The sequence below is a fragment of the Paroedura picta genome, chromosome 13 (genome assembly GCF_049243985.1).
Source record: "Paroedura picta isolate Pp20150507F chromosome 13, Ppicta_v3.0, whole genome shotgun sequence".
In the NCBI taxonomy this organism is placed as follows: Eukaryota; Metazoa; Chordata; class Lepidosauria; order Squamata; family Gekkonidae; genus Paroedura; species Paroedura picta.
Window position 1 is genome coordinate 49,387,042 of NC_135381.1, and position 9,744 is coordinate 49,396,785.

At 49.0% G+C, this 9,744-nt stretch overlaps 1 long non-coding RNA gene across 1 annotated transcript; it reads right to left on the minus strand.

Annotated features, from left to right (window-relative positions):
* Positions 1-7,859: 7,859 nt before the first annotated feature.
* Positions 7,860-8,993, minus strand: LOC143822309 (uncharacterized). Its single transcript, XR_013226125.1, has 3 exons — positions 8,885-8,993; positions 8,556-8,687; positions 7,860-8,426 (listed from the first exon to the last, which is right to left on the minus strand). It is a non-coding gene; the product is annotated as an uncharacterized LOC143822309 (long non-coding RNA).
* Positions 8,994-9,744: the final 751 nt, after the last annotated feature.

A 9,744-nucleotide genomic window follows, 5' to 3' on the forward strand; every position in this document is an offset into this window, starting at 1 on the left:
CCCTCAAGGAAGGAAGCAGTGTGAAAACAGAGAGAATGGACCCTAAGGAAGCCATTCATAAGGACTGAGGATTTAAAAAAAAAAAACTGCTGAGAATGATCCAGAGGAAAGATCAAGAGTAAAGCTTGAGACTGCTTGCTAAACATATCGTTTCAGTGTCAAAAGAGACCAAGCCCATCGCTTTGGCCAATGCCTTCGATACGCAAACTTCAAAAGAAAAAAAACAGAATGAGACAGTGTAATTTTGGAGAGGGGAAGGAACGGCAAATTATTAAGGCTGAAGGGAAGACTGTAGCTTGGCTAATTTAACCTCCAGCAGGCTCTACAAGGGAATAACCAGTGACTGTAGGAGGCCTGCTTATTCTCATTTGCTAGCGGGCCATTCAAAACATATCGTTATTGCAGGGTGACTCCAGAAGTTGACAAGTTAAAAACTGCGCGCCACAATGGGCTTGAAGCCTTGGAAAGAAGAGAAGCCTGGCCCAGTGGGAGTCATTGTGGGGACAATGAATGTCAGATGTTAACAGAAAACAGGGATAAGATGCTTTTTAGGTAGCTTGCTGCTTCCCAAGATAGAGCAGGAGTGGCAAAAACTCCTATCGGCCAATGCTGGGAACCCGCTCCCGTTCCCAAATGTCGGACTGGCTCTTTAAGACTGGGCAGAGGAGAAGCAGTCTGTCATCTATGGCATTAGGGAGGAGTACCAGAAGAAGCTCCTCCTCCCACACACATACACACACAGACCCCACTCATACCCGTCAGCTCACTCCAGTCCCGTCCTCCGTTCTTCTGAAGGGACCGTAACTCAAAGTGTTTCCCTTCGAACTAATGGGTTCACAAGCCCTGTCCACTGGAACGGAAGTGCAGAAAAGCCCTGTCCATTGGGAACGGATGGGAACGCAAGCCCTGTCCGTAGGAATGTACGGGCACACACGGTCCCACTCACTTACTTACTCACTCACTCTCCCACCCTCGGATGGTCCTTCCATCTGAAGGGACCAGGACTCAAGGATCCCCCCCTCACAGACTGTTTTGTGCCAGGCATGAACCTCAGTGTTTTCTCCCTCTTCCCCACCAGGGAAGGCCTCAATTTCTCATGACGCTTGTGAAAAAACCATGGTGATATTTTACTCATACATCTTTTGTCATTTCTGTCCTTCGACATTCATGGGCTGGCTGAGATCTCCCTGCTCATCTCCTTTGCCAATTACCCCCTCCCCTTCCCTGCCATTTCCTTTTTCTCATTACTGAACTGCCCCTGTTTGATTTTTCAATTTATTGAACACATTTGTAAGCCATCTTTTTGCCTCGTGGAACTCAAGGCAGCTTATTATATTTTATGTATCTATGTATGTTCGTCTGCATTTAGATTTTTTTACCCTCCATTCTCAGAAGCCATCTCATGGCGAGTTACCTTAAAAGATAAAAACCCCACATACATTAAGACATTAAAAATCACCATACTCCAGCACAAACTCCGAGAGGTGCTGACTTTTCCAGATACCTCTAGGTCTTTTGTCTGATTGATCTTAAAGATAGTTCTTAGCTGTGGAGGGGCCCCACGATCTTCCATGCCCAGGCCACAACACAAGACCTGGGGGGAAAATCCTTTTTACTGGTCCTGCATCGCCCTCAGCTGTTCTGGGAGCTTGTTCCACCAAGTCGGGGCCAGGACCGAAAAGGCCTCTAGTGGGCCAGGAATCCCTTGGCCAGGAATATAACCTCACCTTTCTCAAAACACACTTTAAAAAGCCATTGTCAAACCTAGGAATGTCACAACCTCAACCCTTTTCTCCTTCCTATTCACCATCCAACTTACCTTTCGGGGGTCCCCTGTCTTTAGCTTTCCCCCCTGCTGTTCTCTCCTGCTTGGTCTCCCCACAAAAGGTCTCCCTCGGTGGCCTTGTGGTCACCACCTCCAGGCAGGTGCCCGCTGTGTGCCTCTCCTGGCCTAGGCTTGAGCCCCCTCTGCAAAGTCAGGTCTGGTCATCTCAGGGGTGCGTCTCCAGAAGTGGCTCCTGGGACTTTCCTTGGTGAGGCCTCCTGCATCAGGGCATCAATGAACCAGGGCCCTTTGGGGGCTGTTTCAGAACCCCAGTCTAGTCCTGCCTCCATCAAGGCTGAGAACGTCTGCGAGTTCTGCTGGGGTTGCCAAGTGACCCTCAACCACCACGGAATTCAGGGCTTGGGGGAGGGGTTAGAAGCACGGACTTTTCATCTGGCGATCCGGGTTCGATCCCGCGTTCCCCCACATGCAGCCAGTGGGGCGACCTTGTGCTCGCCACAGCACTGTCTGTGGTGCAGAGAGGAAAGGGAAGGCGATTGTAAGCCACTTTGAAACGCCTTTGGGTAGAGAAAAGCAGCATATAAGAACCAACTCTTCTTCTTCAGTGATCTCAGGGCTCTCTCAGCCTCACCTCCCTCACAGGGTGTCTGTGGTGGGGAGTGGAAAGGGAAGGCGAATGTAAGCCCCTTTGAAATTCCCTCTGCTGGAGAAAAACAGCATATAAGGACCAAATGTTCTTTTCTTCTTCTTCTTCTTCAAGCGACAGATGTTGCTTCTTCTGGGGAGTTTTGATTCCGTGAAGCATTGCTTCCCTCGGAATTTTTTCCTCCAGACTTGGGACTCCTTCAGGCTTGAATGGAGATCCCAACCCCACTCCCAGTCTGTCCCTACTTCCACTTTGGTTTTCTACTGTGGGACAGTAGAGACACGGATATATGGCTGATCCCAGGAGAGTTCCAGGCCCCGCCTGAGTAGGATTCCTAGCCCCCAGGTGAGGCCTGGGGATCTCCTGGGATGACCGTCTCTTTCCAGTCTAAGGCATCAGTTCCCTTGAGGAAAATTGATGCTTTGGACACTGGATGATGTTTGAGGGTTCTGATGTCATTGGAGAGATTCAGGGTTATTTCGGAGAGGGTCTGTGGAGAGAGATCTGTAGTGTTTACTCTCTTTCCAATCTCCAAGCCATCCAACAAGGTGGGGGTAGAGGGTCCCCTTAGATTCCCTCATTTAAACCTTGGTGTGGACACCAGGTTTTTAAAAAAAGAATAAGCACTCAGTAATGCTGCCCTAAGCAGCGTGACCTCCTAAGGCCACTGATTTCAAGCCGTGAACTGAGAAGAGGGTGCCTCTGAGCACAATGGCACCACAGTGTTTGTTGCCTGTACAACAAAAAAAAAATTGAAAGGGTACAGAGGAGAGCGACGAAGATGATCTGGGGCCAAGGGACCAAGCCCTATGAAGATAGGTTGAGGGACTGGGGAATGTTCAGCCTGGAGAAAAGGAGGTTGAGAGGGTAAATGATAGTCCTCTTTAAGTATTTGAAAGGTTGTCACTTGGAGGAGGGCAGGATGCTGTTTATGTTGGCTGCAGAGGAGAGGACATGCAGTAATGGGTTTAAACTTCAAGTACAACGATATAGGCTAGATATCAGGGAAAAAAATTTCACAGTCAGAGTAGTTCAGCAGTGGAATAGGCTGCCTAAGGAGGTGGTGAGCTGCCCCTCACTGGCAGTCTTCAAGCAAAGGTTGAATACACACTTTTCTTGGATGCTTTAGGATGCTTAGGGCTGATCCTCTGTTGAGCAGGGGGTTGGACTAGATGGCCTGTATGGCCCCTTCCAACTCTATGATTCTATCTGGCAGGCATGACTGAGAGTTAAAAGCATCAGGCCAATGGCCCATCCAGTCCAACACTCTGTCTCGCACAATGGCCAAAACCAAGGGGCCATCAGGAGGTCCACTGCAGGGCCAGAGCTCCAGAAGCAGTCCCACTGTAGGCCTATGCAGACCAACACATTGCGTCACACCGTGGCCAAAACCCAGAGAAGAGGAGGTGGCTAGAATTCCAGGAGTCTTCCTGTTGTTGCTTCACAAGCACCAAAAACACAGATTGCCACTGCCCCAGATATAGACACAAGAGAAGCCATGTTGGGTCAGGCCAATGGCCCATCCAGTCCAACCCTCTGGGTCACACAAAACCTAGCTTCTGCCAGGAAGGCCACAAGGAGGGCCCGACTTCCTCTGAGAAGGCAGTGCTGTTCTGCCTAGATTCCTGTTTTCCCCCCACAGCTTTTAAACCACCTTTGACCTTCAGGGATTTTTGCCTGTCAATAACCCATGGTCTGAAGTGACAGAACTAATTTAAAAATGTTTATCCCACGAGGCAAATAATGTCTTTATTTGCCCCATTCTCTGAAATGGATTGACGGCCAACTCCGGATTGCATCCCTTGCTCAGAGGAGCAGCCAACCTGGATGCAAAGGGCAGGATTCCCAGCTGTTGTGCCTTGTAGAATCACACTTAGAAGAGAACTTGGGACCTCCTCCTTATAATAAAAGGTGTGTATGGATGAGAGCCATTCTTTCTGGCTTAGGGTGACCCAATGAATCAATATCCTCTAAAACGTCCAGTCCTGAACCGCCTTGCTCCGGTCCTGCAAACAGAGGGTCGTAGCTTCCTTCCTTGAGTCTCCTCACCTCTTTTCCTGCAGCCTTCAAATTTTCCCTGGCGTTATTGTTTCATTATATTGCTAGCAACAAAGCCCCTTGTGCAAAAATAACAACAATAATAATAATATAACGGGCTCTAGAAAACTGATGCTCAGGGGAAAGGTGGACATGTCAGCGTTACATACATAAAAGCAAAGAAAGTAAATCCATCCCTTCATACATGGGTTTCTTGATGGCCCACAAAGGGTTTCCCAAAGGGGTGGGAGTTCATTAATTTTTAATATGTATTTTTGTATGCTATGACCATTGTATTCTCTTGACAAAATTCTACCAGCCTGTGCCCTGCTTCATTTTGTACTCCAAGGCCAAACTTGCCTATTATCCCGGTTTTCTTTTGGCTTCCTATTTTAGCATTCCAATCCCCCATGATGATAAGCACATCATTTTTTGGCATTGCTTCTAGAAGGTGTTGTAGGGCTTCATAGAACTGGTCAACTTCATCCTCTTCAGCAGCAGTGGTTGGGGCATAGACCTGGATTACTGTGATGTTGAATGGTTTGCCTTGGATTCGAACTGAGATCATTCTGTCATTTTTGGGATTGTATCCCAAGACTGCTTTTCCTACTCTCTTATTGATTATGAAGGCTACTCCATTTCTTCTGCAAGATTCTGGTCCACAGTAGAATACCTGATGGTCATCTGAATTAAATTCACCCATTCCTGTCCATTTTAGTTCACTGATTCCTAAAATGTCGATGTTCAGTCTTGTCATCTCTTGTTTAACCATGTCCAGGTTTCCTTGATTCATGGATCTGACATTCCAGGTTCCTATGGAATAAAAATCTTTACAGCATCGGACTGTCTTTTTGCCTCCAGTTGCCTCCACAACCGAGCATCCTTTCGGCTTTGGCCCAGTCGCTTCATTCATTCTGGCGCTACTCGTACTAGCCGTCTGCTCATCCCCAGTATCATAGTGGACACCTTCCGACCTGAGGGGCTCATCTTCCGGCGTCATATCGGTTTGCCTTTTGGAACTGTCCTTTGGGTTTTCATGGCAAGGATACTGGAGTGGTTTGCCATTTCCTTCTCCAGTGGATCACCGTTTGTCAGAGCTCTCAGTTATGACCTGTCCATCTTGGGTAGCCCTGCACAGCAGAGCTCATAGCTTCACTGAGCTACGCAAGTCCCCTTGCCACGGCAAGGCAGTGATCCTTGAAGGGGGAATATGCATTTTAAAATCTGCTAAACATTGACCAGGTGATATGACCATATATGGGAGGGGAGCCGCCCTAGGGCATGTCCACAGCTCTGCTTCCCAACCATCTTCTGCACGACTGTGCCACTGCTGGGGTGTCTCGGAGCCTGGAGAAGGTTTCTGGGGTTTCTCAGGATTAAAAAGGGGGAGAGAGGCTGCCTTAACAGGTCGCACAGTTCTATCTCCCCCTGCCTCCCAGGATCTCAGAAACAGGATATGTGCTTCCACCTCCCCCCATCAAAAACCCCTTGTGTTAGGCTGAGAGAGAGAAAGAGAGCGAGAGCAGCTGGCCCACGGCTACTCAGCCAGTTTCGGAAGAAAGGATCTGAACCCGCTTCCCCAGAAGAGACTTGCTCAGCCTTGGATCATGGCCATGCGTGTAATTTGTTCTCACCGGACAGCTGAGAAGGTTCCGATGGTGAAGAGGACATCACAGGACTGAGAAACCTAGTTGCGGGTGTGAGAGTCAGCAAAACCCAAAACTCCAAATGAAACAGACAAGAGTCCCAGGGGAAGCAGAAATAAAATATATTTGCCAATATGGGGACAGCACAGCAACAGGGCTGAAATGCAGATCTCTATCCCAGCAAGGCTGGCAAAGATTTTCAATAACTTTCCTTTCTTGTAACTTTGCAATTCACATATTCCCATGGGTCTCGACATCATTCTTAAGTGTGTATGACACCGGTTGGTTGGCCAAGCTCTCAGGGCAATTGTTCTCCCCCCCTCCCAAGTATGGGTTGACTCATGGTGAAGACTTAATATCCTGAAAGTTAGCAGAGCGCCTTAGTAAGGCAAGGAAGCGCAGAGGGGAAGAAGGGGGAAGCAAACAACAAACAAAGAACAGCACACCCACAACGCTGGCATTGAAGTCACAGAGGAGTTTGCTTCAGCAAGGCCAACCACATAGTCAAAAGCGGAGTAGTAAAAATCAGCTCTGCATCTTGATCCCCAGCACACAACATCCCCTGGCTTTTAAGGAATTGGCCCACATGTGTGCATGTTCCCACTGCTGTATAGAACATTGTTGAGCAATTGATGTGTCGTAACTGAAAGGTGAAAACTTGGGGCCATTCTGCACAAGGACCAATGTTGCCAATTGTTCACAGAATGCAGAAACGCTATATTAAATAGTGGAATTTCGTCATTCCGCATACCTTTCCACATACATATCGTTTCAGTGTCAAAAGAGACCAAGCCCATCGCTTTGGGCAATGCCTTCGATACGCAAACTTCAAAAGAAAAAGAACAGAATGAGACAGTGTAATTTTGGAGAGGGGAAGGAACGGCAAATTATTAAGGCTGAAGGGAAGACTGTAGCTTGGCTAATTTACTCTCCAGCAGGCTCTACAAGGGAATAACCAGTGACTGAAGGAGGCCTGCTTATGCTCATTTGCTAGCGGGACATTCAAAACATATCGTTACTGCAGGGTGACTCCAGAAGTTGACAAGTTAAAGACTGCGCGCCACAATGGGCTTGAAGCCTTGGAAAGAAGAGAAGCCTGGCCCAGTGGGAGTCATTGTGGGGACACTGAATGTCAGATGTTAACAGAAAACGGGGATAAGTTGCTTTTTAGGTAGCTTGCTGCTTCCCAAGGTAGAGCAGGAATGGCAAAAACTCCTATCGGCCAATGCTGGGAATGGCAGGAGACAGATGCATGGTTTTTTCGCATATGGAGGACTTGCCAGAAAGCCTGGGAATGCTGGAATATGATTCATGAGGAGAGGCAAAAGAGATTGAAAGGGCAATTTGCACAGGATACAATATGGACGTAAGGAAACAGAACAAGAAAACTCCCCCACACGTCTAGCTACTTTGTTCACTGCATGGCAAAAGCAGCTGCTAGGATCCTTCATGCAACAAGATGGAAAACAGAATCCTGACCAGCTACTACTGACTGATTAGACAAAGCTTTCGGACCAGAGAATCGGCTACTTAGTCAAACAACACAAAGATAGTGGCTGAAGACAAGGTTGAACAAAGAACATTGCACTTTATTTCACATAGCACACATAGGCAAAAGGTCACAATCCAAACCGTCTCCTATTTCTGAAAAGGTAACTGGCCATAGCGTCCCGAACCTTGCACCCCTCCGAATAGATCCTTTTTTTTCTGGCTTGAGGGATGGCTGCTGCATCCTCAAGGACTACAGGGATTCAGCCACTGGGAAGGGGATGTGATGTCCCTTGTCCTCGCAGATGTTGTTCCAAGATGACACATGCGATGATCAATGGTGTCACATTGTCTATATGCACATGGAGTCGTGACATCAAGCGATGGAACCGAGCCTTCAAAGGGCCAAAGGCACGCTCCACGACATTCCTTGCGCGGGAGTGCCTGAGGTTGTAGTAGCTCTGCACATTTGTCCTTGGCCGCTTATAGGGAGTCATGAGCCAGCGTCGTGTGGGGTAGGCTCCATCTCCGAGCACCAAAGCCGGAACACGCACTCCCTCAATGGTGGCGGTGGGGTTGCCGGGGACAAAGACCCCTTGGTCCATGGTTGCCCTGAGGTTCGATTCACGGAACACAAGGGCATCATGCCTCCTCCCACTCCACCCCACCTCAAAATCTATAAACCGTCCGGAGAAGTCCACGGTTCCTTGAAGGAGAACAGGACAAAAGTCCTTCCTGTTCCCGTGCTCCTTTATGCTTCCCTCAGGTGCTCGGATCGGGATGTGGGTACCGTCAACCGCGGCGAAACAAGGTGGGAACCCGTCTGAGGAAAGAAAAAGAAAAGAATAGACACCAGGGATTAAAGTTAACGTGGGGCGCATCGAGTATTCGTTGCTCACCTATCAAAAATGGAAAAAAAATTAAAGGGCAAAGGGGATATAAGGACACCCACCGCTCCAAGCCGGTCTCCGAGGCACACCACTTTGCTGTACAATTCTGCCTCAATGGCGAAGCAGAACTCCAGCAGGATCTCGCTGACCGTGGAGACTCCTAATCCGAATTGCTGGGCAACTGTCCGGAAGTACTGTGGGGTGGACAAGTACCACAAGGCGGCTGCCACCCTTTTCCCCACAGGAATAGGGCACCGCATGCCAGTTACTTGCCTCTCCATGCGGCCATGGAGAGCTTCCACAATTTCAAAAAACGTTCCCCTTGACATTCTGAAGTTTGCAATCCAGTGGTCATCATCCCAGACGGCCACGGGGAGCCAGAAGCACTAACCTGTCTCTGTGCCTTTCAAATCCAGGTGGTTGTTCCAGGTAGACTTCTTCCTTCATTCCTCCACGAGGAAATGCTGTCTTTCCATCCAGAGGCTCCACGTGCATCTTTCTTGCTGCTGCTATGCCCAAGAGCAGAGGGAGTCAAACTGTGGCCCTCCAGATGTCCATGAACTACAGTTCCCATGAGCCCCTGCCAGCATTCATGGGCAGGGGCTCATGGGAATTGTAGTCCATGGACATCTGGAGGGCCGCAGTTTGACTACTCCTGCCCAAGAGCATTCTAGTTGAAGTGTGTCCACCACTGGTGCGGAGGTTTCATCATTGTCTTCTCCGTCCTTCTGGGAGTATCCTTTGGCAACCAATGGGGCTTTGTGCCTTTGTCCTTCCCCTTCGGCACCACGATCCACTTGCCTCCCACTGTCCTCTTCCCTGGAGGCAGATCTGTGAGTGTCCAGGTTTGGTTCTTGATCAGAGATTCAGTCTCTTCTTCTGCAGCTTTCTCCACTTTGCTGCTTCGTTGGCAGGCATCCTTTCTATCTCTCTCCATGTGAAAGGCTCAGGTGCTGCTGCTGCCGCCTTGACCACATGAGAAAACCCGTCTGGTGGGACTCCTTTGCTTGCTCTGGGCGATTGTCTGACACTTGGCCCGGGAGCCCCTTCTGGTTCCTGAGGATCTGCAGTTGTGTCTTGTTCTGTGTTGTCCTCAACACTGAGAAACATTGTTTCTGGTTGCGAGGAAGCTCGCTTTGTGTTGCCCACAGCTCTGAGGAACACTGTTTCTAGTTGCGAGGCTCTACCCCCCTCTGCAACTCCTTCTGGTTCCTGAGGTTCTGCAATTGTGTCCTCCTCTGTGTTGTCCAC